Here is a 24451-nt window from a genome sequence, read left to right on the forward strand (position 1 = left end):
TGCGTGTATGATTTAAAATTTCAGCATATGTATACTCGTGTGCTTATACATGCATATATGGGCACCTGCACAATCATTTTAAAGTTACCATCTCTGGATCCAGTTGGAGACAGGGAACATTCCTTTATTTTAAATCTGCAGAAAATGTTTGGGTCAGCAAGACAAGTTTTCTTGTATAGAGAGACAGGTTCTGGCCTTCGGACTTGTGGAAGCTGGAGGCTGACTGGTATTCTGGATCTACACCATTGACATAACCACAGTTGGAGGTGGAGGACTTCTCCTGACGGGCCACACCGGAACTTGTGAGCTCATCAAGGCACTTTACACAGCTTGCAATACATGTGCATATGGTTGGCCAAAAGTTAAAAACATTTAATTTATCTATTCCAGAGCTCTGGTAATGGTAATCTTTAAGAAAAGGGGAGTTATATTAATACAAAATGTTGCAGTGCGACTCTTTACAAACACACGCAGATACAATCACATTGCTCCGTGTTGCACATCCCGTCTGCGCTCGGTCAGAGCCCGGGCCTGCTCACCTCACTAAGTCCTCCACGGGTCCCGGGTCGTCCTCCCCAGCAGCAGCAGCGAGTACAGCCAGGCCTCAGTGACCTGCGGCGGCGGTCGCCGGGCCTTCCACCTCCAGCCAGGCCTCACGGTGGGGCTTGGTGTCCTCCGGGGCGTCGGCCCCGCCCCTAGGCACACGCGCGCGGACCTCCCGGTACCTTAAAGGGCCAGGAGTGGAACCCAGCTCCGCGGCACGCCCTGATTGAATGCTGTATAAGAGGAAGTGCCTGCCTGCACTTCCTTGCCTTGGCAATCGGGTCGATCACACTGTGATATCTAGTTTGCCTCTGTGTTTCCAGTCTTTGTTCCAGTCTCGGTTCAGCCTTGTTCCAGTCCTGTTCCAGTCTCGTTCCAGTCCTGTTCCAGCGTCCTTCTGTTCCAGCATCCTCCTGTTCCTTTGTCTCTCCAGGTAGTACCTCTCAGACTGTCTTCCCAGTACTGACCTCTGCCTGTTCTTGACTACATTGATCACCGCCTGGATTTGACCTTTGCCTGTTTCCTCGACCACGTCTGCACGCTGCCTGGAACTGACCTCTGCTTGACTACTGACCACATCTGACTGCTGCCTGCAACCTGACCCCTTCTTTGGCTGACTATCCACAGATTGACCACTGGACCCTGACCCCTTCTTTGGCTGACTATCCACGGATTGACCACTGGACCCTGACCCCCTGCTTTGGCTGACTATCCACGGATTGATCACTGGAACCTGACCCCCTGCTTTGGCTGACTATCCACGGAGTGACTACTGGTATTGAACCCTGCTTTGGCTGATTACGTTACCTTGACTCTGGCCTTGATTCTTGCCATACATTCAGAGACTCTCTTCTGGCCTTCTCTGGCACCCCGGACTTCTAGCCTGAACAATGACAATGCACCCTTGATCTTGGTGGGCACACCCCTGAACTTTCTCTCAAGGAGATCCTGCGGGGCCCACCTAAGACCAGGTGACCCGGGTATCCAAGGGCTCAACCTAAGGGAACCCAGGGTTGCTAGTGGTGAAGCTCCAGCTAGCCTTTGTCTCCTCTTGTGCTCCGCATCCTGGTGGCAGGTGCTCTCTAGGTCCGACCAGGGAGCCTACCAATCCTGCACTAGGCCAAGGGTCCACCTCCCGGCACAACACTCCGGTCCTTCAAATGTTACACTGACTTCCAATAGATTCCCAGATAAAGTATAAACTGGCACTATTAGTTCACAATTTGCTACAGCATGTTCTCTCTCCATGGATCAATAGAACCTTAAAAATATATGTTCCAACTAGGTCCCTAAGGCCTACATCTCAGTCACTTTTTTAAAATCCATATTTACGTTTAGCCAGGTTATCCTCTATCCGCGAAATAGCTTTCTCCCTTGCAGTTTCCTCCTTCTGGAACTCATTGCCACTACACATAATGAGCTTTATTTTTAAAAGCATTTTCTTGAGTAAGTGGGCTTTTGAAAATCGCTATTCTCTATGCCATTGAATTGTCCATAGGATTTACCCATGCAAAACAAGTATTTTATATTTGTAAATGCTGTTACCTGCCTCGGAGAGGCGGGATACAAATATTTTTAAATAAAAAATATAAAAATTAAAATTTGGGCTAACAGAGTGAAAAGTAGCCTTACCTGTTCCAAAGTCTTTAGCAAGTTGATGCCTTCAAGACACAAAAATGTTATGATTTGTGGGTATGTGGGCCCTTGGCCCGAGATGCAAGTTGTTACTACCTGTGGGAAGGACCCCCACAGGTCTGCACTGTCGGGAAGTGAGGTCAGAGACAGCAGAGAGCTCTGGGTGAGGCAATAGAGAGGTCCCGTGGCACCAGGAGAGGACCCCCATGGAGAGTAGACTGGAGGCAATTCCTGGGCAGGGACCCCGAGGGAAGGAATGGCAGACAGACCACAGAGCGGAGGGCATGAGGCTTGGCCAATCAGGAGGTACGCTGAAGGGCATCCCCGAAGGGAGGAGCTGCACAGCGTAGGATGAGGGTGAAGATGGAGTTTAAATACACCAGTCTGATGATGTCATCAACCAGAGATGCCTCCGCGGTTTCCACCAAGGAGGCTTCAAAGGAGGGCCCGGTGGCTCATGCATGCACCGAGGAAGGCCCAAAATCAAGGAAGATGGCGGCGGCGTGCAGGCCACCATGAAGAGTCCCGGGGAATGCGACTGTGAAAGCTGGCCTGAGTCATGAGCAGCCCCGGGGAGGGCAGGAGAGCAGTACAGGAAGTAAGTACACATGGTCACAGCCATCTGTGACCAATGGGTATAACAAAAAAACTCCACAAATTTGGAGAAAAAGGATCAGAACTCAGAGGGAAAATCTGGTGATTTTGGTAATGGTAAAATAATACTGATGGGTATCTGATGTTGAACTGGATGTTATATACAAAAGACTGAAACTCGCATGCAAGAAGGCAAAATTATAGTGATGATAACAGAGATAAAAAAACGTTGCACCTCAACAGCTGAAGTGCTGCAGGGAAACCATATCATCACACTACTCTGTTATCACCTAAGGTGTAGATTTTATATTTTTTGTTTTCAAGTAAAAATAAGATCTTGAAACTGTCTTATTCATGTGAAAAAATACATTTTAACTTATCTTATTGCTCTAAACAAGCTTTTTGTTGTTCATAAAAGCGGCAGAGATGTTGAACAGACTGGTCACCCAAGTGGCAAAGATGTTGAACAGTCACCCAACGTTGAACAGCGTTTCGAGAGTGCTTTATATTTGGCTCTCTGCATCAGGGGAAATCGCCACCATCATAAAGGGAATTCTTCTTTCTGAAAAACGGAAACAGACACGGGTTCTTTTAAATATTCGATTGTCTTGAAAATGCACCAATCACAATAAAAAACAGAAATTTAAAGAGCACAATTAAAGAGTCTATGCGAATGTGGCAAATTTACAAGCTGAGTTGAAATCAGCAAACGTCAGACCATTCAATAAATTCATTTAAACTGTTAGGAGTCATAGAATTCAATTTAAAAATCCACTTTTGTTCCCTTGAACACAACAATTTATAGCGGTCACCCCCTCTTTCCTTTGTTGGTATAAAATCAATTATAGTCCACTTAATCTTTGGAAAGAATAATATGCTTCTGGAAAATGAGAATTGGAGCTGAGGTTCTGCCCGTATTGAGGCAACTTCTGTGCTCAATTAATCTCTTTTTCATATTTTTCATGGTTCCACCAACATAAACAAAATGGCAAGGACATATAATCAAATAAATGACATAAGAAGATAAGCAATTCATGTTAAGCATTCTCTTTATAATAATGTGGGATGGCAAAGTTATGCACATTTCTATGCCAGTCACTATTGGGGAACAAGATTCACACAAGCTACAACTAGAATCAACTACCTTATTGTTGTACAAGGATGAATGAATTAATGTATCCCTAAGATATTTGCCTCAAGAAAAAAGAGAAAATAGGAGGTTCCAACAATGCCAGGTGTAAAGAAACAACTCCCCAATGGCTTCTCGTGATTTTAATAATTTCCTTTTGTGTAAGTTGTGTTTGGCAAAATGCAAGTCAAATGAGGAGTGGTATCCCGATTTTTGTATTGCAACAAAAAATCACTATTAGAGAAACGTGCCCTCAAATAAGCCTTTTAATGATCTTCAGAGGGTATCCCCGTTCCAGCAACCAGTTCTGTAACTCCACTGCCTGTCATTTAAATTCATTGATGTCAGAACATATTCTTCTCAATCTGAAGAATTGACCAACAAGAAGGCTGTAACGCAATAAATTATTGTGATCGGTGGACTTCTTAAACAAGGAAATATTAATGTGTCCATCATCACACATAATGAGCACATTCAAAAAAGAATTTTTTCTTTGATCAGCCATCATAGTAAATGAAAAATTAACATCCTTGGAGTTAAGCCATTTGTGAAACATATGAAATTGGTGTGTTTTTTCTTGAACTGGATGTTATGACATGCCTAAAAGAAAGAAAAGAAAAGAGTTGTCTTTAAGAGCTCTATATTCACTAACATCTGAAGCATGATTGGTTAAATGTGACACTTACCTGAAACTTTAAAAGGAAGAAGTGCATAGGGAAATTATTGGTAATCCGAGTTCCAGGGAGGGACCTGAAAAGGGAGAATTTTGTAATTGATTATATGAAATCTTTGGTAAGGAAAAACTGAGTTATCCAAGGGATAGGAGTAATCACCTGCTCGGGTATTATCATCCTGTCCTTTTCCTTTTGCTGGTTCACCTGAAAAGAGCTATAATACACATTGTGAAATACTTTAATTTTATCAGTGACTTGTCTGACAGCAAGAAAGAATTACTTTGGAATTGTTTGAACATCTTTTCATTAATATCTGAAAATCTCTGGCTTTCAGTTGCTTGAATTTGCCTGAATTTGAATTGCCATTTTGTTAAGCAACTGGTGTCTGTTTTCTTCACTACTTTATTAGAAATAGTTAATAAAATGTGGTTATATTAAAGTACAGTCTGATCCTTTACCATCTCATACAGACATCTCAGCATCTAATTGTCATCCTACCTGCTAGGAGTGAATATTGTTTTTATCTCCTAGCCCCTCCTCTCTACTTCCTGCAAATGATTGGGTAGGGTGGGGGTTGGGGTTAGAGGGGACGACTACTTATTCCTTAACTCTGCAGAGGGATGAAATTGTAGGGAAAGGTAATAGGACTTTTTCCCTATTGTGTCCAAATCATTAAGCTGTACAGGAAAACATTTACATTAGTCTTATCATCCTGCTGATTGGTGGGGAGCTCCTGTGCTGTTCTCAGGTAACAGGATCACACAATCCTGAAAACTTGCAATAATTATTTATTATTTATTCCACGCCTTATTGTCAGGATGCCCAAAGTGTGTTACAATAAAATTACAAAATACAAAAGAATTGAAAAAAATATTTAAAGGAAAGAAATGTTTTAACACAGCCTCTAAATACAGATAAGCTATGACAATGTCTAATTTCCCTTAGTAAAGATTTCCAAAGGTGGAATCTAATTTTTGAGAAGGCTATTTGTTATGTTGTGCATTATGTTCAGGCTTGTGGACCCTTGGGCCGACGGGAGGATGGAATACCTTGGGATGATTTTCCGTAGGTTCTCCCGTCGGGTGGCGAGGCAGAAACAGAAGACGTGACCAGCTGACCCTCGGCACAGGAGACAGAGGCGACTGTGAAGGCAGACGAAGAGTGGTGAGATGAAGAAAGGAAGCGTGTCTTCATCACTGGAAGTCTGCGATCCCCCCAGGAGGAGCCCGCTGGGACCCAGACCGCTGGGACCCAGCGGATCCAGACCGCTGGGACTTAGGTGGACTTTTGAGAGGTCAAGGAATCGATGCACGGGCTGACTGGAGCTTCACCCTGGAAGCCTGCGGTCCCCCCGGGAGGAGCCCATAGGGACCCGGACCGCTGGGACTTAGGTGGGCCCTTGGAGACGGTAGTCCGGAAGGAGTCCAAGGTCAGTGCCAGAGGGTCGTCGCTCACCAGTCCGAAGTCACGCACTGAGGAATCACCACTTGCCAGTCCGAAGTCACACACCAGAGAATCACCGCTTGCCAATACGAAGTCACACACCAGAGAATCACTGTAAGCCAATCCGAAGTCACACGCCAGAGGATCACCGTCAGCCAATCCGAAGTCAGGAACCGGGAACACCAAGACGAAACAGGAACAAGGATCCGAAGCACAAGGAACTCACCGAAGCAAGCAGACTAGACAGCACTGGAGAACGTTGCCAAGTCACTGAATGAGCAGAGGAAGCCTCCCTTTATACTTCCCCTGCTTAGGCTGATCAGGAACAGGTGAAGCTGGTTAAAGGGATCAGGTCCCTTTAAATCTGTGAAGGAGGCGTGGCCTTGTGCCTAAGGATGGTGGCGGCCATCTTTGATTTCCCCCGTGGAGGAGAGACGCTGCTGGACGCCGCGAGGGGTGAGCACGGATGGCTCCCCCTGCAGCGGGCAGCCCCGAGGGCCATGCTGGATCGACGGCCTGAAGTCAGTGCCCTCCCCCAGGGCTCCCGCGGTGGCAAGGTAGGGGACCATGGTCGTGGCCTGCCACGTCCACGGAACACAACATTGTGAGGGCATTGTGGGTCTTTACTGGAACTTTAGAGTAACTTGCCAATATTACAATTGCACAATAAGGAGGTAATTTTCAAAGGAGTTATATGTGTAAATGTGACATACTATTGTAGCAAATTTCAAAAGCTATTTACGTGTGTAAAGTGCATTTATGAGGGTAAATCCTATGGACAATTCAATGACACATATTGAAGCAATTTTCAAAAGCCCACATACAGGGGTAAAGTGCATTTACACATGTAGAACCCATTGAGTTATCCTTACTTATTACTTATATGCAAAACAGACAGTAAAAAGTACACAATTACAATTTTTCCACATATCTCCTTTCTTCCCCAGTAGGAGAGACTGCAGAGCACTCCTGCTGGCATGGCTGCCAAACTCAGAATGATACCTAAACACTTATCAAGTATAGCAAAGCACTACTAGACATTGTTATTTTGGGTTTGGCAGCTATGTCAGTAGGAGGAAGGACCAGTGTGTTACAATCGCAGGCCGCGACAACACTGGGAATGCCGCCGGTTCTCTGAACCTGACCTCAGCATAGGCACGCATGCCTCATGTCGGACATTAAGGACAGCGGTGGGGAAAGTTCCTGCAGTTCCCAGCTGATGTCATCAAGCAGGGACTATTTTTTTTTTTTTTTTAATTGCATTTTTAACAGTTTACACAAATATACCATTGTGATTGAAAATAAAGGTTACATAATTATATCAATCCTTTAAAGAAAATCCTTCCAAGAAATATTTTAAACAGTAACCATCCAAATATTAAGCAATATACTGGGGAATGGGTGAAATTCTATAGAGCGAAAAACTTCAAGGTTAACAAGAAAAATACTTGACTATGTATTTACATGGATAACGAAAAACAAACTTTGAACAAATAGCCATCGCTTCTTCCCTCATTTGTATGAATTTTTTCCTCCTCTCCTGCGTTGACCTTTTTTATTTATTTATACAACTTTATATACCGACTTTCAAATACATGTCAAGCCGGTTTACAATTGGCGAAATTGCAGTAGCAAAATCAAACTAATAATTGTAATAAAACTTATCTAATTTTACAGTCATTCAATAAAAATTATACTTAAAATTTAAACGATAAATACTAACTCAGTCTCATTATAAACTAAATCTAAAATAAAGTATAAAGCTCGCATACCACCAGAACATTAACCCCACCCTCTCAACTCCCTAAACCACCAGAAAAAAACAGAAAACCTCCTTCCTCACCTAGCCTTTTTGACCGTAGTATTCTGCTGATCTGTTACAAAAGAATAACCTCAGTACGTTATTCTTCTCAGACAAGAAGGCAAACGATACAAAGAGTACTCCCCTTTCAAGAACTGTTTCCTCTTGTGTTAGTTCCAGTAATTCTGTAATGTTAAGTTGAGCTTGCTGATCTTGCTTCTGGTGTTCTTCTTTTTTAGACGGCAAATAGTATACTTTTGTAATTAAAGGAGTTGCCTCCATAGGAATTTTCAATATAACATTTAAGTATTTTTTAAAGAACTCCATCGGTGGTGTGTGGGTAATTATTGGAAAATTAAGAATTCTTATATTAGTGCTTCTAATTGAATTCTCAATATTTTCTATTTTTTTTGTCAATCACAGTCTCTCTTTGTACTGTATGATGATGGAAACTTTCCATGATTTTAACTTCTCCTTCAATCTCTTGAATTTTCTTTCTTGTATCTCAACTCTCTTTTCATTTTCATTACTACATTTATTTGATTCCACACACATTTTAGAGAGATTAATAACAGCATTTTCAACAGCAGCTAAGGCGTCCCAAATGGCGTCCATTGTTACCACCTCAGGCCTTACAAGAAAGGAGGTTAATTGACTAAACTCACCACCTCTTGCAGCTCTAGCAACAGTGTCCCTTTCTTCATCCAGCGTTGGGCTGGGCAACGATATGCCCAGCTGTGATATTCCCTCCGGGTCCTCCTCTCTCTTGGCTCCAAGCCCTACGGGGTTCCCCTGAGAGGTTGCCTGCGTTGTCTCGTGGCGCTCCATTCACTGGGGGGGGGGGGGGGGGGGGGGACGGTGTCTCGGGTGCTCCGGGACTGAGCGAGATTTCAACTGCCTGGGACTGAGTAGCTCGCTCCCCTGTCCTTCGCGGCAATCGTTCCCGGCTCTCTCGGCAAGGGTGTTGAAGCGAAAAAAGCTGGTATTGTAGCCTGAGTTACATCTCCAATTCTAGGAGTCGGCAAGATCTCACGGAGCCTTGCCATGCGTTTTGTATGAAGCATTTTTTCACTTTAGAATTAAAGCGAAACTTATTTTAATGAGGAAAAAAACCTCAGAGATGCCTTCACATGCCTCTCAATCGGCCGCCATCTTAGCCACTTCCCCCAGCAGGGACTATTTTAAACCAGTCCCTGCTCTTCAGCCTTGCCTCTGCAACAGGACTCATGAAGCTGCTGGCTGCGCTGATTCTGCTCTTCGTTCCTGGTTCCTGTTCCTCTCTGTACCCGTCCTGCTCATCGCTTCCTGGACTATGTCTTGGCCTTGACCCCTAGATTGTTGCTGGATTCTGCTGTTAGCCACCTGTCTTGACCTTGGACTGTTTCCTGGATTCACCTGTTTTCTGCCCGTCTCGACCCTTGGATTGTTTGCCGGATTCCATTACTAGCCGCCTGTCTCGACCTTGGACTGATATCTGGATCCGCCTGTCTGCTGCTCATCTTGACCCCTGGATGGTTTGTTGGATCCCGCTGCTAGCCGCCTGCCTTGATCTTAGACTGGTGCTGAACCCTCCTGTCTGCTGCTGACCGCTAATCCAGACTGGTACTGAGATCTGCCTCCCGACAACAAGAGCCTGGGAAGTCTTCTCTCAGGTAGGGCCATACTCGTCACAGCTCAAGGGTCCACTGTCATAATACAGCATGACAGGATGTGCATACCATGCATTTTCATGGGGCGGCACACTTAGAAGGGTGGCAGTGCTAGATCAGCTGGCTGGTGACCTGGTGGAGTGCCAAGCGGTGGGGAGCAAAAACAGTCAGATTTGCCGATGGTGTGTGCAGGCGGCGGTGTGTCCTAAAAAATTGATTCAGGGCCTTGGGAGGGTGGAATGAGGAAACATGCTGTGCTGACATAGCAAGTGTCTAAAAAATAAAAAGAATTGCTTATCTGAGCTGCAGCCGGCGGGCAGGAGATGAATCTGCAGCATGGCTTAACAAGAGATGGCACTGAGACGTGGGACCCAACAGTGACAGATGCTTTTTTTTTTTTTTTCAATTTCAACTCCTTCCTGCTGCTCTGCACCAATGGCCGGCCATTTGACCCCACTGGCCTCACAAGCAGCCAAGGCGTAGAACAGGGGAGGGTGGGAGATACAACTCATCTATGTGGAGGCCGGCCAGAAACAAGGCAGGAGGAGCAGCAACAGAAGCTTCCTGGCTGGGAGGGGCTGCTTAGAAGAAAGCTGTTCTGTGTCAGCCTGCATGGGACTGGGGTGGCACTGGCAGCAAGCAGCAAAGAGGAGGAAGGCAGCAGATCAGCAGCTTTGCTTTGGGCAGACGAGAGGGGCCTGTCTGAAGCTGGAGAAGGTAACTTGAAACAGAGTACTAAGCTGAGGGAGGGAGGAAGGGGGCAGAGAGCAAACTCGGCGGAGCATTGAACAGGGGGAAGGAGGCATGGGGCAGGAAGCAAACTGGACAGAGCATTAAGCTGGGGGAGGGGGGTCATGGAACAAATTGGGCAGAACATTGAGTGGAAGGAGGGAACAAGAGGCAGCAAACAAACTGGGCACTTAGTTGAGAGAGGGGTTGAGCCTGGGAATGGGGGGAGTAAGCTGGGAGTTGAGGTGGGGGAGATAGAGTGAGATGAGTTTGAGCCTGGAGAGAAGAAATGGGATGGGGGGAGGGCTGTAGGGTGTTTCAAGCAGGGCTGGATTTAAAATTATGGCCCCCATAGGCAGAGAACAAGGGGTGGGAGATTTGTCCCCAGAAATCCGACAGCAGCAGGGGGGAGTCCCAGTTCGTGGGTACCTTTATAATTTGGTGCCAAGACAGGTGCCTATGTTGCCTATGCCTGGGATAATTCTGCATCTTTGAGTAGTAAATCAAATATAATACAAAAAATAAATTATTATGCAAAGGGAATGACTATTTTGTGCTTTGATTTTAAAATATTGATTGTGCTGGCAGCTGGCTGTTTGGAGGTAACATTTGTAAATTTTAATTTGTGCTCAACTGTTCTGTATTTGGTGATGGTCTCTCTGTGTTCTGCAAGTATGATTGAGGTGAGCTGATGTATTCTGCTAGTGTGCAGTGATCTGTAGCAGTCTTGTGCATAGTCGGTCCCGGGCAACTTCTAACTGCTGATATTTGGAGTCTAAAGCCCTGAAAATGTCCACTGTCTTAGTTAATGTTCCTTCATGGTTTGCAAGTTTTACTAAATATTTAGGGATTGGTATTTAAAGCTGAGAGAGAGAGAGAGAACCTAGCCATTGTGCCCTGACCCTAGATAGGTATTTATATCTCTATGGGAGGCCCACCTAGTAACTTGAGGTGAGGTTTAGGTATTAGTGTAGGGGTTAGGGGCCACTTTGACATTCAATGTGAGACGTACGAACAGAACAGTGCTCTCTTGTGAACATTTGATGACCCTCGGAGTGAGGAAACTCACCCAAAGATGAGATTTGTGCAATGTTCTCTCAACCTAGCTTGATGGACTTTCTACCTAGGTAACATAATGTTACTGATGTCACTGTGACCTCGCCTTCTGACCGTGAGGCTCATGGTGCTCCTCCCTATGGGCGGTATCATCTCTCACCTCGGCCCAGGGCCCACACACTAACTAATCCTAACAAACACCACTAGGCATTGAGTGCAGCTGTGCTGGGGACCCCTAATCGCTGGCAGGGGGTGGGAACTCCAATAGTGCATCACAGTCCGGTGACACACGAGGCCTCTAATCACTGGCTAGTAGGTGAGAACCTCCGCCAGTGTGTCAAAACCCAGCGCCACTGCGCGGAGACTCTGATCGCTGGTGGGGGGTGGAAACACCGACAATGCAGCACAACACAGTATCTATTACCTGCAGCTGGGAAAAAAAATTGAGGCCCTGACTGCATGCCACTTTTCAGCTCAGCACCTTATTGTCCCATCCTTAATCCATTCTTGCTACCATTGTTCAGATTTCTTTTACTTGGAAAAAAACGAGGCTATGGGATAAATGGTATTTACCTAAAGTTGAAGTTATCTGTTTCTAAAGCAAAATGTTTTATTCTGCTTATAGGTAATACTTCCTGTTTCAGGTCAGAGTTGAGTGGTGTTCTCAGTTGAATAAAGAATCATGCTAACCACTCATGTCATTCACACCTAAGAGAAACAACATGGGAGGGTAATGTTCAGACAGTCTATTTACAGAGGTAAATCATTTGAGCATTGTCCTGGATAGGTCATACACAGAAAGACATCAGGAGTTAAAGATGTACTCTCTAATTTAAAAAAGGAGGGTGGAAATCGGAAATAAAATTTTCAAATAACCAATAAACTTCATTAAAATACAAAAATGAAGCATGTTTAGAGAATGAAAAGTGCAATGACAATGGATCATTATATGAAATTGAAGGGATGTGAGAAAATACTATTCACTGAGAGGGTGGAGGACACTTGAAACAGTCTTCTAGTGGAGATTATACACTAGAAGCAAAACCAATGGAAGATTTCAAGTATGCATGTGTAAAGGGGTAAACAGAATAAAATAAATAAATACATAAACTGAAATAATAGTTAGAAAACTTACCTGTCCTGTAGCTCCACAAGTAGAGTCCAGAAGGTTCAGATTTTCAAGTGGCCAGAGTTGTGCCAGAGGCAGTGACAGTGGCAGGACGGAGACTGAAGACAGCACCCAGTCTTGCTACGAGGGACTGCCAGAGGAAAAGGCCAGGCGGAACTGAAGAAAGAAAAAGAACCCGTGAAAGAAGATGAGGACTGAAGCTACCAGAAGCAGCGTGGTGTTACCCGTGATCAGCTACTGTTAGTGCTTCTGGCATTGAGCAGAAACTACACTCAGAATGTAAAGGACTCTGGACCAAGATGGGTGATACCTAATGATGGAAAATATTTCAGGAAGTGACAACAAGCAATGGAGAGAAAGGCAGAGGATGGCAGGAAAGGAATAAACAGGTGAAGAAATAAACCGGGAAGATTGAGCTACTATCAATGGTCAGCTTAAATGATTGAGAAAGAGAGAGACTGACACTACTGACAGAGATCTACTCCTGAGATGAGAGCTGTATATAAAAATAAAAAGAGAAGAAGTTGCTGACCTCCTGCTGCTGCTGTCACTGCTGAGGGTGTCTTATAGCTGATTTTGGTATTTTATTTTATCTTTTAATTTGTTCTGGAAACTGGCGTGGAGCTGCTGGATAGACGAAGGCAGGTTAGAAAGGAGAGTGCAGGAACTTCAGTGACGTCATCACTGAGACAAGGATTGCAAGTACTGTGAGGGGGGGGGGAAGGTTAACAAGTTTAAGTAAAAAGAAGAAAAATAGAAGCTAATAAGCACAAACAGGAAATAATATTCAGGATAGAAAAAGGATACCTATATAATTAAATACAATGAAACTGTTCAGGAAGGAATTTTAGGTTCCTCATTAAACTACACTATTTTAAAGCATAAGAAAGTTGATTGGAATCACCCAGCGCATCATCAACAAGGTTGCATGCGCACTGGATGATCAGGTTAGGCAGAGATAGCGTATCCTAGGAGACGCATCACTGGCTTCCCTGGTTACCAGTGAGTTGGCTGGCAAACGTGTACAGAAGTTAGACAAAGCACAGTGTAGGAATTTAAATTTCATAGAGATTTAAAAGACATTCAGATTAAACAAAAATCAACTGAAGTCAGATACTGCAGGGAAAAATAAAAAGAGAAAGAATAAGCATAGTATAAAGACAAAAATAATCAGCTCTGAGGACTATTTGGCGCTATGATGTCATCAAGTATTCAGACCAAGCAGACAGAAAGGAAAAAGACAGTTACAGAATAAGAGCAGTTAGTGCCTGATCATTGATGGAGAAGGTTCTGTTATGTCAGTCTTCTCATATCCAGGCCTAACAAATACAGATAAGTGTAGTTAAAGTACAGTTATAGTAAATGTATGATTGTTAGTAAGTGTAAAGGTGTGTATGATATATATTGTCTGTCTTGAAGCAGTAGTGCAAGGGTTATGAATTATATTTTTTTTTATTATTAGTTAGAATATAAAGTTGAAATAAAACAACAAGTAACATACTTGTTGTAATATGCAGAAGATCCTGAAACAGTGAAGGGAGTCAGTTTTGCTTCCTTTTAAGTTGTTTAAGATTAAGTTTAGGAAGAAGATTTCAAGATAAAAGAAAAGAAAGAAGAACTGGCCAGCAACAAAAAAAAGCAACATTAAAGATAAAAGAAAAGAAAGAAGAAAAACAGATAAGTGACTGTTGCATTGATGAACTCTGATGAACTCTCGCATTTAATAGTAATTTCATACTTGGGTTAATTAAAAGAAATATATAAGTAAAGTGATAAATATATATATAAAGAGAGTAATAATAATACAATTCTTATTTGTAATTGTATTTTAATAGTTCATGAAATTTTAATAATAAGGAAATAACATATATTAATTATATATAAAGCAAATAATTTCTTTTAAAAGAGAAAATATAAATAAAATTGAGAGTTTGAATTGTTTTGAATTGGTTATTCCAATTATTTTTAAGCGGTAAATAGTATTTCTGTATTTAACATCTGACTACCTTGCTGCCACACGACTACACTACTCGGCCACAGGGATCTTCTAACAGAAGTACATTTGAACCGGCTTACATTTGGCGTCACGAACAGGATTAGGGAAGACTTAAACTACAAAGAAAATTTAGAGAAAAGAAACATGGAAGAAACACTAGAAAGATGGGGAAACCCAGGAATCTACCAGTTAGTAGAGATAGTAGACAAGAAATAGAAAATAATAATATAGAATCATTACGTCAAACAATTACAACACCTAACACCAATTCTATAAAAGCTCAACAAAGTGTAATTTCACAAGAATCAAGTATACAGAAAAGAAAAGCTTTTGGCAAGAGTCCAATCTTAGATGTATTAATTAAAGGGATTAAAGTGAGGTGTTACGTGGATACTGGTTCTGATGTTTCAACGATAGCAGAATCATTTTTTAAAGAGCATTTTGAGAAAGTAATTAGCTTAGCAGATGCAAGCTGGGTGAAACTTATCGCCGTGAATGGTCTAGCTATCCCAGTTAGGGGCTGTATGGAAGCAGACATCACTTGTCTAGGGCAAACTATAACACAGAAATGCATTTTTATAGTACCTGATTGTAAATGGACAAATGAAGAAACAACAGAAAAAATACCTGGTATTTTGGGAATGAATGTACTACAAGAATTAGGTGGAATATTCAAAGAATTGTCACTACTAACAGGAGGAGAGTACAAAAAGAATGGTATTTACAAAATATGGGCTAATATAGAAAGTACAAGCTCAGATAGAATAGGATTTGTTAAATTAGTAGGGAATAAAGGAATTACATTACCACCTTTGACAGAGACTTTGGTGGAAGGAAAATGTTTTAAAATACAAGCCATACAAATGACATCTTTAATCATTGCACCAACGAATTCAGTAACATTACCAGCTGAAGTACTGGTAGCAAATGTATTAGCAAACCCAGTAGAGGGAAAGGTGCCAATTAGACTGTTAAACGCAGGACAAAGAAAAATTCGACTGCCCCCAAGAGCAAGAGTTGCTGAATTATTACGCCCAGAGGCAATACATGTACCAGCTCCAGTAAATTTTGTTCAGGAAGATACACAAATGTCTGTACAACAAGTAACAGTGGAAACAATACACAGTGAAGATACGATGCCACCCGAAACAATGTTACCGGTGAAGGTACAATGGGAGAACCTCTCTCAGACTCAAACAGAAACTTTAGAGAATTTATTAAAAAAATATAAGCAAGCATTTTCTTCATCTGACATGGATATTGGGTATACTGAGACAGTAAAACATTCTATTGATACAAAAGACCATCCACCAATAAAACAAAGATACAGAAGAGTCTCACCTCATGTCTATGAGGAATTTAAGCGTCATGTACAAAACTTGGTAGCACAGGGCATCTTACAACATAGCAATAGTCCTTGGGCTTCGCCTGCTGTAATTGTTAAAAAGAAAGATGGAACCATCCGCTTTTGTTGTGATTATCGCAAAATTAACCAAGTGACAGTGAAAGATGCATATCCTCTGCCTCGAATAGATGAATCCCTAGATGCGTTAAGTCAAGCCTCGTGGTTCTCCTCACTAGATTTAACATCTGGATATTTTCAAGTAGCGATGGACAAAAAGGACCAACATAAGACAGCAGTCACAACACCCTTTGGCTTGTATGAATGGGCAAGGATGCCATTTGGACTAAGTAATGCTGCAGCAACGTTCCAACGCTTGATGGAAGTAACATTAAGCGATTATGGGGCGGATTTTCAGAGCCCTGCTCGCGTAAATCCGCCCAAAACCGGGCGGATTTACGCGAGCAGGGCCCTGCGCGCCGGGAAGCCTATTTTACATAGGCCTCCCGGCGCGCGCAGAGCCCCGGGACTCGCGTACGTCCCGGGGTTCTCGGAGGGGGGCGTGTCGGGGGGCGTGTCGGGGGGCGGGGCCGGAGCGCGCGGCGTTGCGGGGGCATGTCGGCAGCGTTTTGGGGGCGGGTACGGGGGCGTGGCTACGGCCCGGGGGCGTGGCCGCGCCCTCCGTACCCGCCCCCAGGTCGCGGCCCGGCGCGCAGGAGTCCCGCTCGCGCGCGGGGATTTACGCCTCCCTCCGGGAGGCGTAAATCCCCCGACAAAGGTAGGATGGGGGTTTAGACAGGGCCGGGCGGGTGGGTTAGGTAGGGGAAGGGAGGGGAAGGTGAGGGGAGGGCAAAGGAAAGTTCCCTTCTAGGCCGCTCCGATTTCGGAGCGGCCTAGGAGGGAACGGGGGTAGGCTGCGCGGCTCGGCGCGCGCAGGCTATACGAAATCGATAGCCTTGCGCGCGCCGATCCAGGATTTTAGCCGATACGCGCGACTACGCGCGTATCTACTAAAATCCAGCGTACTTTTGTTTGCGCCTGGAGCGCAAACAAAAGTAGGCTATTCGCGCTCGTCTGAAAATCTACCCCTATGTGTTTAACATCTTGTTACTCTACTTAGATGATATTTTAATATTCTCCAAAGATTTCGATTCACATATAATTCGTTTGGAACAAGTGTTAAAAAGATTAATAGATAGCGGACTTAAACTGAAACCAACTAAATGCAAATTATTATATAGAGAGGTTAATTACCTTGGGCATATTGTATCAGAAAAAGGGATTTCAGTAGACACCTCAAAAACAGATACATTGAAGAACTGGCCCACGCCAACCACACCGAAAGAGGTTAGACAATTTTTAGGGTTCGCCAGTTATTTCAGAAGGTTTGTCCCATCATTTGCACAGATTGCTACACCATTACATAAATTAACTGGTAAAAGTAAGAAAAATAAACCAGCAATAATATTCAACTGGACCCTAGAGTGTCAAGAAGCTTTCAAGTGTTTAATAGACAAACTCACATCAGCTCCTATTTTAGCATTTCCAATATTTGAGTTGCCTTTCATTTTGACGACGGATGCAAGTTTTAAAGGTTTAGGAGCTGTACTCAGTCAAATTCAAGAGGGACAAGAACGAGTTATTGCATATGCAAGCAGAGGATTAAGGAAATCAGAAAGAAATGATGCAAATTATAGCGCTTTTAAGCTCGAATTACTAGCATTAAAATGGGCAGCGACTGAAAAATTCAAGGACTACTTAGTTTATAAAAAGTTTTTAGTTCGATCAGATCATAATCCACTCAGGTATCTCAACACAGCAAATATACAAGCAGTGGAACAACGATGGCTGGCACAATTAGCTGAATTAACATTCGAGATTAATTACAAACCGGGGAAACAAAATATAGTAGCAGATACATTGTCTAGGATTCCACAAGGAGAAGAACCTGAAACAGAAGATGTTGAAAAAGATTTTTTTAAAATTGAACCAGATCAAATTAAAAACATATTATGGAAGAAAGAAAAAATGAGAATAGCGATACAAAGAATAACAAGCAACATACCACCTTCGAATTATACAAGACCCACGTTAAAAGTCTTGCAACAACAGGATATAGACCTCAATGTAGTTTTAGAGGCAAAAACAAAAGAGAATACACCTAATCGATCCGAATGGACTTGGACACAAAATAAGCTGTGGAGTCAACGAGATAAATTAATCTTTAGAGAAGGATTATGGTATAGAAAAATCATAGATCCAAGAGATAAAATTGAGATATTACAATTTATAGTACCTAGCTGCCTAACAAAGGAAATATTTGAAACAAGACATACTCATGCTGGACATTTTGCAGAAGACACCACTTTAAGAAGCATCAGAAGAGACTATTTTTGGTCTAGTATGAATAGGGATATTAAAAATTGGACAAACAATTGTAAAAGATGTATAATAGCTAAGGAGAAAGTTCCCAAGGTTAGGGCAGAGTTACTTTGTTTTAAAGCAAACTACCCATTAGAGATATTGGCAATAGACTATACTAGTCTAGAACCTAGCCAAAGCGGAATAGAGAATGTGTTGATTTTAACTGATATGTTCACACATTTTACATTAGCAGTACCGACTAGAGACCAGACAGCTTTAACCACGGCTAAAGTGATTTTATACCAGTGGATTGTACATTACGGTTGTCCATCCAGAATACATACAGATCAAGGGAGAAATTTTGAATCTGAAATAATCAAAGAGCTATGTAATTTACATGGGATTACAAAATCTAGAACAAGCCCATACCATCCAGAAGGCAATCCATGTTGTGAACGTTTTAATCGAACTATGCACAACATGCTAAAAACCTTGGAAAAAAATAAAAAGAACAAATGGCCAGAGTATCTCCCAGAATTAGTACTAGCATATAACAACCATACGCATAGTTCAACAGGTTATACACCATTCTATTTAATGTTTGGCAGGAATACTAAGTTACCAGGTGATTTTCAAGTAACTTCTGAAATTAAAGATGAAAGTTTAAAGATGAATGATTGGATCGTGCAACATAGAATAAAACTAGAAGCCGCCTGTGCGATAGCTAGAAAAGAAGCTGAAAAGAAGTTTGTAATGAGAAAAAAACAATATGACAAAAAATGTAGAGCAGAAATAATAAGACCAGGTGACTGGGTACTGCTAAAGAATCTTAAAATAAGAGGCAGAAAGAAAATTCAAGATTATTGGGAAGAGCATCCATATGAAGTAATACAAGTGATGTACCCTGAAGGTAACACATATAAGATTAAAGCTAGAAATGGAGAAGTTAAGATCATACACAGAAATCTACTAAAACTATATAACTTATCTGAAACATTAGAGAAAAACAAATATAGAACACAGCCAGTGGAACAACAAGAATCAAAAGAAGAAAGTACTAAAGAAAGGAATACCGAACATGAAATAGAAACAGTATGGGTTCCCATTACTAATAACGAAGAGGAAAATGAACAGATAGGAGAACAAACTGCAGAATACAATTTACCATTAAACATTATTGAGAATGTCATACAAAACAATAGAGTATCTAATAGAAACAACAAAGGGAAAACTCCCAAATATCTTGATAATTATGTATTATATTAAGGAGAATGGTGCCAGAAATTGGATACTTGGTGTCTTGGTCAAAATCCAAGAGAGCTAAGCTGGAAATCTGTATAGTTGATAACAAAACACTGTTTCTTAAAAGATATAATTGATAACCAAGCATGAATAAACTTCACTTGAGTTGTAAAAAAAAAAAAAAAAAAAAATGTGTATGAATGAAGAGTGAATGAATAAAACTACGTACGGAATGTCGAGGACGACATTCCATCTTAAGCAAGGAGGTATATGTAAAGTGGTAAACAGAATAAAATAAATAAATACATAAACTGAAATAATAGTTAGAAAACTTACCTGTCCTGTAGCTCCACAAGTAGAGTCCAGAAGGTTCAGATTTTCAAGTGGCCAGAGTTGTGCCAGAGGCAGTGACAGTGGCAGGACGGAGACTGAAGACAGCACCCAGTCTTGCTACGAGGGACTGCCAGAGGAAAAGGCCAGGTGGAACTGAAGAAAGAAAAAGAACCCGTGAAAGAAGATGAGGACTGAAGCTACCAGAAGCAGCGTGGTGTTACCCGTGATCAGCTACTGTTAGTGCTTCTGGCATTGAGCAGAAACTACACTCAGAATGTAAAGGACTCTGGACCAAGATGGGTGATACCTAATGATGGAAAATATTTCAGGAAGTGACAACAAGCAATGGAGAGAAAGGCAGAGGATGGCAGGAAAGGAATAAACAGGTGAAGAAATAAACCGGGAAGATTGAGCTACTATCAATGGTCAGCTTAAATGATTGAGAAAGAGAGAGACTGACACTACTGACAGAGATCTACTCCTGAGATGAGAGCTGTATATAAAAATAAAAAGAGAAGAAGTTGCTGACCTCCTGCTGCTGCTGTCACTGCTGAGGGTGTCTTATAGCTGATTTTGGTATTTTATTTTATCTTTTAATTTGTTCTGGAAACTGGCGTGGAGCTGCTGGATAGACGAAGGCAGGTTAGAAAGGAGAGTGCAGGAACTTCAGTACTGTGCAAGTACTGTGAGGGGGGGGGAAGGTTAACAAGTTTAAGTAAAAAGAAGAAAAATAGAAGCTAATAAGCACAAACAGGAAATAATATTCAGGATAGAAAAAGGATACCTATATAATTAAATACAATGAAACTGTTCAGGAAGGAATTTTAGGTTCCTCATTAAACTACACTATTTTAAAGCATAAGAAAGTTGATTGGAATCACCCAGCGCATCATCAACAAGGTTGCATGCGCACTGGATGATCAGGTTAGGCAGAGATAGCGTATCCTAGGAGACGCATCACTGGCTTCCCTGGTTACCAGTGAGAGGGCTGGCAAACGTGTACAGAAGTTAGACAAAGCACAGTGTAGGAATTTAAATTTCATAGAGATTTAAAAGACATTCAGATTAAACAAAAATCAACTGAAGTCAGATACTGCAGGGAAAAATAAAAAGAGAAAGAATAAGCATAGTATAAAGACAAAAATAATCAGCTCTGAGGACTATTTGGCGCTATGATGTCATCAAATATTGAGACCAAGCAGACAGAAAGGAAAAAGACAGTTACAGAATAAGAGCAGTTAGTGCCTGATCATTGATGGAGAAGGTTCTGTTATGTCAGTCTTCTCATATCCAGGCCTAACAAATACAGATAAGTGTAGTTAAAGTACAGTTATAGTAAATGTATGATTGTTAGTAAGTGTAAAGGTGTGTATGATATATATTGTCTGTCTTGAAGCAGTAGTGCAAGGGTTATGAATTATATTTTTTTTATTATTAGTTAGAATATAAAGTTGAAATAAAACAACAAGTAACATACTTGTTGTAATATGCAGAAGATCCTGAAACAGTGAAGGGAGTCAGTTTTGCTTCCTTTTAAGTTGTTTAAGATTAAGTTTAGGAAGAAGATTTCAAGATAAAAGAAAAGAAAGAAGAACTGGCCAGCAACAAAAAAAAGCAACATTAAAGATAAAAGAAAAGAAAGAAGAAAAACAGATAAGTGACTGTTGCATTGATGAACTCTGATGAACTCTCGCATTTAATAGTAATTTCATACTTGGGTTAATTAAAAGAAATATATAAGTAAAGTGATAAATATATATATAAAGAGAGTAATAATAATACAATTCTTATTTGTAATTGTATTTTAATAGTTCATGAAATTTTAATAATAAGGAAATAACATATATTAATTATATATAAAGCAAATAATTTCTTTTAAAAGAGAAAATATAAATAAAATTGAGAGTTTGAATTGTTTTGAATTGGTTATTCCAATTATTTTTAAGCGGTAAATAGTATTTCTGTATTTAACATCTGACTACCTTGCTGCCACACGACTACACTACTCGGCCACAGGGATCTTCTAACAGAAGTACATTTGAACCGGCTTACACATGGAATACGTACAAATGGGCAAATATTCAAAAGATTTACAAGTCTAATTTAAGGAATTTAGGAGGTCCATATTTAGACACAGTCTGGCTAGCTTGGGACCAGGCAGACTTCCACAGACAGGCTGGCACCCCTGTACTGGCATGGCTTGGGGATCTGTATTATACATGTAATGTAAAGATGACCTTACAGGTAGTATCTAGATCCTGAAGGCAACCCACTACTGGGATGGCAGTCAGTCTGTGGAAGTCTGCCTGGTCCCAAACAGCAGCAGCAGCATCCCTCTAGGCACTCTGTTCTTCGCCTGTGGATATTCTCGACAAGGCACTGCTCCCTCACTCCTCCTCCCTAGTTGTCACACAGCAGCTGATACTCTGTTCCAGCAGTCACCAAGTAAGCAGTGTCGAATGGAAAATTTGATTGGTGCACAAGTGAAGCGCCGAAAGTGCTAAGCAAAACCTGTCCCCAGATTCTGCAGCAAACATGGCCGCACCACCTCCATGTATGCACAAGAAAGCTATTGACCTACATATGGCAGAAAGAAGGTAGCCCTACCCTGCCAGCATATTCAGAGGACAGAGTGAGGGTCCAATGAAGTAGCTTGAGGTGGCAGCTTCTATGTCTACTGTGCATGATAAGATCAATAGAGAAGAGGCTAAGGAGACCAGTGACTGGAAAAAGAGCATCTCAAATAGGACTGCCACCAGTCCTCTGGCACATGCTAAGCAAACCAACCCCACACACATATACACAATCCCCTGCACTCATCCAAACCATTCATCTGAATCAGCCCAACATCGATGCCATTAGATGGTCCTTGCCACTCTGCATTCTTGTCATCCCAGCGTACCCACATTCAGTGGACGGCTTCTTAACACCCACTTCCTCCCTCCATAAAGTGGCAAGCTTCAGTGACAGCTTAAGCTCTGGGTAGCCTGCACACCCCCAAATAACTGGACTATTAGGTCCACTCCAAGTACTAGGTGGAAAAGCCTCCATGGCAGGGGTTGCACAGTGTGTATTAGAGGCAAATATCAGCTATTATGCACACTTGTAAGACAGCATATTTGATGTGTGTGAAACTGGCAAGTTTCACCCCTCCACCCCTCTCTCAATGCTAGGTATACACAGTGAGCGGGGGGAGGAGTTAAGATGGTGGCATGTGGGTAGCATAGCTCGAGTTGCACCGTTTCATCTGTCCTTTTTTTCCTTGGATATCGCCATGCCTCCTAAGCGAAAAGGGAGAGTTCAGGTATTTCCCTCTGCTGCCCTTCTCCCCTGGGACAGCGTTCTATCATCGGGTTTGCAGCTGACTCTCCTGCATCTGGGGACATAATCCCTGTTTGCAGGTCTGCGAGAGGAGCGTCAGTCTCGTCTGGGGAAGTATATTTGAGTTCCCTTGATCTAAGAGCACATTCAACACAGTGCCCTTCCTCCCCCGATTCAGCACTCACGTCCCCAGGTGATGACCTCATCAGAGCCGCATCAGAGGGAGCTGCCACAGAGGGAGCAGTTGGAATTCAGGCTTTGACATTGGGGGCTGTGAGCTCCATGGACTATCCTGTAACTTCTCAATTTGTGGTTTCTACGGGTGGTGAATCTACTTTTTCTTCTATTATGGTGACTTGATGTCCTTCTGTTCCACTTCCACACTGGAAAGTCCCACCGTTTGTAGCAACTCTCCCCAAGCCTGCCGTGGTGACTTTGGACTCCATTTGGTAGCGAAGCTGTGCTTGGAATTTTATGTGAATTCCTCCGTTTCTCTAATTTCCTCAAAACCTGATGCTCTGTCCCAGGATCATAACTCTCAATTAATGGTTCATTCTAAGAGGATCCAAACTTTGGAAGCGGACATGAAATCTGTCCAAAATGTTCGTGCTACAATAATCCAGGAATGTTCCGTTTTAACTAGGAAAGTAGAATCTATTGAAAATTGCTTAAGGCATTTGAACTTACGATTATTGAACTTTCCTAGGATTATTGGAGAACAGCCAAGAGTTACATAACGGAAGTAACATTCCAGAATTAATGAGGCACAACCTCCACTTGATTTGGGAAAGTTAACTGATTTTCTGGAATCCTCTGCTACTGATATTATTGAAAAGGCAACTTTGCTGGTTTTGTTTGTTTATGAACAAGAATTAGATTTGGTAATGCGTAGTTATTTTCAGAACATGGGGGTTAATTTTCTAGGGCAGTTCGTACAAATTTTCCCTGACATGGCTAAAGCTATTCAGGAGCGGAGAAAGGGTATCTTGCTTTATGGGAGCATCCTTTCAGTTGAGATACACTTGTAAATGCATTGCTAAGTTTAACACTGATTATTATATTTTTTTTGCTACTGAACAACAGAGATTATTTATAGATTCTAGAAAGAGGTTGCCCCCTCCTCTTTCCCTAATGAGAGTCCTAATATCTAGATCATTTAATTCGTTATAGAATGAGTATGGAAACATGTTAAGCTATTTTCTATTTTTTTTTTCATGATTATTTTCTTATGTGCTCCTCATTTTAAGATCTCTTCCTCCTTTTATTTGACTTGTAGACTGTTTATTAAGTTTCTATTTCTTTTTTTCTTTGTACATCCGCAATGGTTTTTTTTCTTGTTATCTGTGCAAAGTTTAATGTGCTTTGTAACATTGATGGAAAAATTAATTAAAAAAAACAAACAAAAAAACAGTGGACTAGGGGAAATTTTTAGTACAAGGCACGAGGCCATGAATACTGCAGCCCATATGGT

General features: G+C 42.0%; 1 long non-coding RNA gene across 1 annotated transcript; it reads right to left on the minus strand.

Moving 5' to 3' along the window:
• Positions 1-12408: 12408 nt before the first annotated feature.
• On the minus strand, positions 12409-20315 carry LOC115085302. Its single transcript, XR_003854792.1, has 3 exons — positions 20189-20315; positions 19663-19812; positions 12409-12538 (listed from the first exon to the last, which is right to left on the minus strand). It is a non-coding gene; the product is annotated as an uncharacterized LOC115085302 (long non-coding RNA).
• Between the last annotated feature and the right edge of the window lie 4136 nt (positions 20316-24451).

The sequence above is a fragment of the Rhinatrema bivittatum genome, chromosome 2 (genome assembly GCF_901001135.1).
Source record: "Rhinatrema bivittatum chromosome 2, aRhiBiv1.1, whole genome shotgun sequence".
NCBI classification, from domain to species: Eukaryota; Metazoa; Chordata; class Amphibia; order Gymnophiona; family Rhinatrematidae; genus Rhinatrema; species Rhinatrema bivittatum.